This window comes from Salvelinus sp. IW2-2015, unplaced genomic scaffold (genome assembly GCF_002910315.2).
Source record: "Salvelinus sp. IW2-2015 unplaced genomic scaffold, ASM291031v2 Un_scaffold3709, whole genome shotgun sequence".
Classification (NCBI taxonomy): Eukaryota; Metazoa; Chordata; class Actinopteri; order Salmoniformes; family Salmonidae; genus Salvelinus; species Salvelinus sp. IW2-2015.
Genome location: NW_019944986.1, coordinates 12,548 through 20,467, shown reverse-complemented (window position 1 = coordinate 20,467; position 7,920 = coordinate 12,548). Strand labels below are relative to the sequence as shown.

Genomic DNA, 7,920 nt, shown 5'->3' with positions numbered 1-7,920 from the left:
TCCTTTTAATTAAGCCAGACAAGGTGAGGGGAGTTCCTTACTAATTAGTGACCTTATTTTCATGAATCAAGTACATGGGAGGAGCAAAAACCCGCAGACACTCAGCCCCTCATTGGAATGAGTTTGACACGGGATGTACATGGTTTAAGAAGCAGGATTTGATTAGGCTTAAGCACATCACACAATTGACCACATTGCTTCATTCTAGCCAATTGCATTCAGACCTACAGGAGTGTTTACTGAGTTAGCCGAGSGGCTAGGAGTCCATTTGGGTGGCCAGGTCCAACTCTGGACCTGGCCACCCAGGTCTAGAGTTGTTAACTGTTGTTCTGAGCCATCAGGCCCAACCAACAGATCCCAGAGATATGTCTAATACAGGAACCACCATTGAGGATCAAACAAGGCCTTAAARAATCTGTGTCCAGATGAAACACACACTCATCACCAGAGGGGGAATGGAGGATACAGCACCAAAATCTGGGTCAATTTTTTGAAAGCGAGAGGAAGATGGAGGGAGAGAAAGAGGGGAGAAGAGAGCGAGAGAAAGAGACATTTAGGGACTAAAGGAGAGCCAGGGATTAAGAAAAACAGGTGTGAAAAAGATAGAGGGGAAGAAGAGAGAGAACGTGATAGAGAAGGTGAGAAAAATAACTCACTGGAGGCTGGCAGTTCTAAACATAACACTCATCTGCATTTGTAATTGAGAGAGAGGACACAAGCTATTCCCTGAAGAACGACAAGAGATGGAGGGAAGGAGGGATACAACAAACCAGCTTCAGTCGTGGTACTGTTAGAAAACATTTATTCTGGCAGAAATATTTGAAGTTTTTCAGAGGCCTGGAAGCAGAGGCGAATCATAAAAAACCCTGATTGATCGTTACCCAGAGAAACATCGGCACAGAATAAGATATTCATGTCAGATAAAAATCCATATTGGGCTTTACAATCATTTACAAAAAGACTTATAAATCTATTTCAAATTACAAAAAATAAAATGACAGTAAGGATCTTTAAAAATAACTTGCAGTGTTTTGTGTTGGCGGTTGTCCTATCTGTCTGTGGTTCTAGACTTTAGGGAGGTTCTTCGAATAGATCTCGGATCAGCTTCCCCAAGTCCAAACCTGAACTAAATAATTACGAGGTTGCACACAGAACAGACCTTGGGTCAGTGCTTAGGGACACCTTTCACCCACACAGTGGGACAGCTCGAGGCCTGATACCAATACTATAAAATGCAACTCTTTCCTTCAAGTACATGTCTGATCTCATACAGATGTATGYCAGCTGTAAGCCAGGGTTCCACTACACATCTTTCACCAATCCAGTCATGTCAGATTAGGAAGGATGCAATTTCTAAGTATTTTAACAGGGCCCTGGTTTATTGATCGGCACACAGCAGCTCTTCTCCCGTCGGTGGCGCTAGTGAGTTAAACCAGGTCAGATCCCAGAGCCAAAGCCCCAGTTGGTACCTGGCCAGAACCTAGATACAGCTGGTGCCTCACAAGATGTGCATTCACACAGGGTTACATTGGCAGTGTGTATACAGGACAGTGTGTGTGTGTAGGGTTGTATGTGCGCGAGGAGTGTGATTTTATTTGTAGATGTTGGGGTACATGGCATTGGGTAAGAGGAGTGCTTGATCAAGCAGTGTGTGTTTAACTGTTGTTGTGCATGTCAGTATGTTGAGTGTTGGCAGTATATGGAGTGTGTGTATAGACAGGGTAGCATTTCAGGGGTGGTAGTTGACATCGGTACAGGACCCTTCTAAAGGGCTTCTGGGTCTAGGTTGGGGTATTAGTAGAGGGTAGGGCTGGTCTTTGTGGCTGGGAAGAATACTGCTGGGCCAACCACTAACCCCAGGACACGCACACAACAGCCCTGAGAGCCCCAGCCCCATACAAACACAGCATAGTCCTTTCTATGGACACTCAGCTATTGTACTGTACAGAGACAGGGAAGAAGACTCCTAAGGACTGCTGGGCCCTACTAAACTGGGAGGTGCCATGGAGGTTTCTTTCAGGAATGGGTTTGTTAACAGTTCTCTCCTAATCCTTCTCCATTCATTCCACGGGTGTATCTCCATGCTCTGGCTTCCTCGTCCCGTCTTCTTCACTTAATATCTGCACTGATGTGAATGAAACGGGTAGGCTTCAACCATTATATTGCCTTAGATCCATCCTGTGTTTATTGAACAGTGCAAGATGAGGAGAGGAGACGAGGAAGCACTTTGGGACTTCAGCTAGAGTCAGGCATTGGCTGGGATAGTGGTGTGGAGGACTGCAGGTTCCAGCTGGTTCCACGCATTAATCCAGTATGCTACCTATATAAACGATCTCTCCCTCTGACTGTGTCAGTCCATATCATACCACTCCTTCTCATTGTCACAATCATTAGTCCATTCTCTTAATGGCCAGCTTGCTCTTCAACCTGCCCCATATAACACCTTAGGCCCAACATAAATCAATGTCATTCACAGTGGGGTAGCACCAGTGTCAGTGTAGGGGGTTACAGGTGAGGTCTGGGTCCTTAGTGTCATTCACTCTCTCTAGAGGAGAGCCTCTGAGGTCATCAACGTTCACCGGGGAACCTGGCTAGTTGCCTGTTGAGTCACTGAAATGACATCACACCAGGATATGACATCACACCATGAATAGGGCAGGACAAAACGGGTAAAGCGGCTCTTTCCCAGCCTCAGGTGTGGCAAACCACACAAATATAGTATACACTCACAATCTCCATTTAAAAGAGGTCCTCATTTCAAAAACTAGTTGAGGACAAACGTAGAGAAAGTCCACTAAGGTAGGAATACTCCAGGGCTGTTTTGTGCAATACCTAACATCAATACGTTCACATAGGCAGACAGATATCCTGCACTCTTCTTTAGCAGTTTGTTCAGTGTTTTCCCTCTCTACAGTAAATGTCCTATTGTCTCTCTCCTCTCCCGTTGGTGCGCTTAAAAGCTCCACGGAGCGCACCCGAAGGGCTGTGATTGGTCAATTGTCTGCCGTTGCCGTGGTAATGTGGCGGCGGGGGTAACGTGCGCGTGCTCGTAGTTCATCAGCTGGAGAAGCGGTGGTCGCTCCAGCGGGCCTGTGCTATGTCAATCCATCTCCAGGTCTATGAGTTTGTTGCTGTGCGGGGGTGTGTGTGGTGTTGCGGCAGCAGCAGTGGGCACAGATGAAACCCAGGAGGAGAGGAGAAGAGCCCCACAGACACAGAGGCTACAGAACCGTACAGCAGAGGCAGCTTCAGAGAGTCCCACACTGGAGGGAGACAGAGAGACAGACCGAGAGAGAGAGAAGAAAGTGTTAGTTACTGTACACACACAAGTACCCCCCCCCCCCCCCCCCACCTTACTCACTGGGGAATCGTACGTGAGGAACACCCTGGTAGAGGTGAGTTCTGCCCCGTGTGTCCAGGCCCTGTGGAGGCAGACAGGTACCAGGGCTGGCTGGCAGTGGTACTCCCCGCTGTCGCTGTCCTGGTGGCGTGGATGTTCAGGGCGTAGGTGTGTGTGTCTGTGCGCTCCAGGGACACGTCACTGCTGGCGTTGCGCACCTCCTTCTTGACCAGACCGAAGCGGTCCACGCTGGCCAGTAGGGGTGCCTTTGTTTCCCCCTCTCAGCCGCGTGAGTACAACGTACCTCATAGGACAGGTCATCTGAGCAGAGGGAGGAGAGGGAGAATTCTATTAAAACCACTTCATTGGTTTATGTAATAGAGCTAACATCAGCAGATTGAAACTGTGGATAGAGCAACAGGAAGAGACTATGGAGGGGAGACTGGCATAGAGCAACAGGAAGAGACATGGAGGGGAGACTGAATAGAGCAACAGGAAGAGACATGGAGGGGAGAACTGGATAGAGCAACAGGAAGAGACGTGGAGGGGAGACTGGATAGAGAGAGAAGAGAGGGGGAAGGGAATGGGACGGAGGTTTTTAATCAGTCTATCGCTGAACCTACAGTTAGTGTCTGGTGTTGCCACCGTCTCAATGTTGATCTGTGATGGCAATTCATGGATCTGAAGAAAACTATTCACACTACATGTGAATAGACATGCTATCACTGAGAGAACATAGAACACAGTATACATCTTCCATATGGATACATCTATTTCTCTATCCATGTATTCATATATCTGTGTTTCTGTGCTAGGGGCTCTTAGCAGAGAGAGGAGCAGCTTTAACCGGTCATTAATGTGTCTAAAAGGGACTATCATTACTGTCCCACCCACACACAGATTACACATCAATACTATGTGTGTGTGTGTGTGTGTGTGTGTGTGTGTGTGTGTGTGTGTGTGTCTACAGCCACCTTTAGAGAACATCTCACGGAAAGAGACAAAGAGGGGAGGAACAAGAGGAAAATAAAGAACAAGATGTTCTAGAGAAGATGAAGAAAAAGAGAACAAGAAAAGGAGAGGGAGAGAGAGCGAGCAATGAGAGAGAGTGAGCGGGAGCAACGAGAGAGAAAGGGAGCAACGAGAGAGCCGGAGCAGCAAGCCAGAGCAGAGAGTAGCCAGCCAGAGCAGAGAGCAGCGAGAGAGAGCGAGCGAGAGGCAGCGAGGGAGAGCGAGCTGCAGCGAGGGAGAGAGAGAGCAGCGAGAGAGAGCAACAAGAGCATGAGAGTAACAAGAGCAACGAGAGTGAGAGAGCAACAAGAGCATGAGAGTAACAAGAGCAACGAGAGCGAGAGAGAAACAAGAGCAAGAAACGAGAATGTGGTATGACTTCTTCAGTCAGATYATATCCTGTCCAGCAGCCTCTAATTACTGGACATCTTAACCACCAATACAGAGTTCTCTCCACTGGAGAGTTGGAAGTAAAAATAAATAAATTAMGTACTATGGGGTGAATCCTAACTTTAAGTAACATTTTCACTTCGTWTCCCATTGACATCAATGTGTGACTAACTGCTAATACAAGGCCTACTTAGTGAAAAATATGAAGATGCTGATGGTAATGATGATGATGAATAAGATGGGGAAAGGCAGGAAGGGATACATCTATATTTATAGAGATGGAACGGAGGGCACAGCGACCACTCGTTTCCACAACCTCGGTGTCCGGATTCAAGAGGTGACTGGATGTGACACGAGCCTAAACGTAGAGGACCGCTGGACTAACGGACCAATCAGGCCGATTCCTCCAGACCTAATTGAGGACTGGTCAGTGGACGTTAGTCTTAAAGGGATAGTTTTGTAGCTGGGCTGTTGTCAGTCGTAACCCGTTTCACTCCTAGAATTTGGACTGTATGGATAGGGCCAAATGGAAATGTTTTTAACAGAAGGAATATGACAAATAATATGCATAACCAATGATAAGGGAACAGTTTGGAGATTAAGGGTAAATTATCTGACCAAAGGTGAGAACACTACAGTTCACCTGACAAGACTGAATCCAAACATTATACTGTCGTGGCCAAAAGTTTTGAGAATGACAAATATTAATTTCCACAAAGTTTGCTGCTTCAGTGTCTTTAGATATTTTTGTCAGATGTTTCTAWGGAATACTGAAGTATAATTACAAGCATTTCATAAGTGTCAAAGGCTTTTATTGACAATTACATGAAGTTGATGCAAAGAGTCAATATTTGCAGTGTTGGCCCTTCTTTTTCAAGACCTCTGCAATCCGCCCTGGCATGCTGTTAATTAACCTCTGGGCCACATCCTGACTGATGGCAGCCTATTCTTGCATAATCAAAATGCTTGGAGTTTGTCAGAATTTGTGTTTTTTTTGTTTGTCCACCCGCCTCTTGATGATTGACCACAAATTCTCAAAGGGATTAAGGTCTGGGGAGTTTCCTGGCCATGGACCGAAATATTGATGTTTTGTTCCCCGAGCCACTTAGTTATCACTTTTGCCTTACTGGCAATGTGCTCATCATGCTGGAAAAGGCATTGTTAGTCACACAAACTGTTCCTGGATGGTTGGGAGAAGCTGCTCTCGGAGATGTGTTGGTACCATTCTTTATTCATTGGCTGTGTTCTTAGGCAAATTGTGAGTGAGCCCACTCCCTTGCTGAGAAGCAAATCCACACATGGCCTCAGGATGCTTTACTGTTGGCATGACACAGGACTGATGGTAGCGCTCACCTTGTCTTCTCCCGGACAAGCTTTTTTCCAGAATGCCCCAAAACAATCGGAAAGGGGATTCATCAGAGAAAAAGACTTTACCCCAGTCCTCAGCAGTCAATCCCTGTACCTTTTGCAGAAATATCAGTATGTCCTGATGTTTTTCCTGGAGAGAAGTGGCTTCTTTGCTGCCTTCTTGACACCAGGCATCCTCCAAAAAGTCTTCGCTCACTGGCGTGCAGATGCACTCACACCTGCCTGCTGCCATTCCTGAGCAAGCTCTGTACCTGGTAGTGCCCCGATCCCGCAGCTGAATCACTTTAGGAGACGGTCCTGGCGCTTGCTGGACATTCTTGGGCACCCTGAAGCCTTCTTCACACAATTGAACCGCTCTCCTTTAAGTTTCTTGATGATCCGATAAATGGTTGATTTAGGTGCAATCTTACTGCAGCAATATCCTTGCCTGTGAAGCCCTTTTGTGCAAAGCAATGATGACGGCACGTGTTTGACAGAGGAAGAACAATGATTCCCAGCACCACCCTCCTTTGAAGCTCCAGTCTGTTAAACAAACTCAATCAGCATGAAGAGTGATCTCCAGCCTTGTCCTCGTAACACTCACACGTGTTTAACGAGAGAATCACTGACATGATGTCAGCTGGTCCTTTTGTGGCAGGGCTGAAATGCAGTGGAAATATTTCGGGGGATTCAGTTCATTTGCATGGCAAAGAGGGACTTTGCAATTAATTGGCAATTCATCTGATCACTCTTCATAACATTCTGGAGTATATGCAAATTGCAATCATACAAACTGAGGCAACAGACTTTGTGAAAATTAATATGTGTCATTCTCAACTTTTGGCCATGACTGTACACTTCATTTTATGTGCATTTTACATTTACAGACTTTTTGCAGCATTTCTCATAACGAAAATCAAAAAATAATCTGTATACTTTCAGTAACATAGAAAATGGTTGCTTAAATGGGAAGAGGTCCATGATAAGGCGTTGCTCTGCCTTCTTGACATCTCAGTCGAGGGAAAGTGTCAAGTAACATGCATGTCAATCAAAAAACGGCCCATTATAAAGCTCAACGTGGTTCAGGTGTGCATCGTTTGAAAAGCCTGTTCTATTGTCAACATTACTAGTTATAAAAATATGATCTTACAGTCTTAGGTTTCCACAAGGCACTTCAGTGCGTGTTCTGCGGCAAATTTTCTTCACAAAGAGAAATACAGGCTCATTCTGTTCAGAACAATCCAGGGTATGACATGTAATCTTGTAATTTTACACCAAAAGTTGATACTGTAAATAAAAACATTTTAAATATGAAGTACACATTATGACATCAAACCGGTATTATAATCCTCAACGTCTCATCTTTCAGAACACATGGACTCCTCTAGATTTACAGCATTCCCCTCAGACTACAAACTAAATTACTAAAGCAGCCAAAATCATCACGACGAGTTACAGGTGCTGAGACTAGTAGTTGTAAAGTAGTAGTGGTAGTACGTTGCTAGGTAACAATGTAAACAATGCCACTTTATATGAACGGGACCATGTGTATGTTGTCTCATATCATGGGCAGAGAGGCTTAACAATGGGATCTCTAAACCCAGTTGTATAAACACGTTTAGAACGTCTGCCAGTTGAAACTCATACAACGCTGTCAAGCAGACAGCTTGAGCTCTGACGTCATATACAACATGTTATTGTACAGCCCCTGCATTCCAATTGAGGTGCTCATTATGACCAAATCTGCCATTTTCAACCAGTATATGGGATACAGGGGCTGTGAGTGTAAAGGGTTAATAGTTTGGTAGCTAAGGCTTTTATATTGAAATAGT

The 7,920-nt window shown here is 45.4% G+C and overlaps 1 long non-coding RNA gene across 1 annotated transcript; it reads right to left on the bottom strand.

Annotated features, from left to right (window-relative positions):
- Nucleotides 1–785: 785 nt before the first annotated feature.
- LOC139025998 (uncharacterized) lies at nucleotides 786–3,692 on the bottom strand. Its single transcript, XR_011477697.1, has 2 exons — nucleotides 3,362–3,692; nucleotides 786–3,263 (listed from the first exon to the last, which is right to left on the bottom strand). It is a non-coding gene; the product is annotated as an uncharacterized lncRNA (long non-coding RNA).
- Between the last annotated feature and the right edge of the window lie 4,228 nt (nucleotides 3,693–7,920).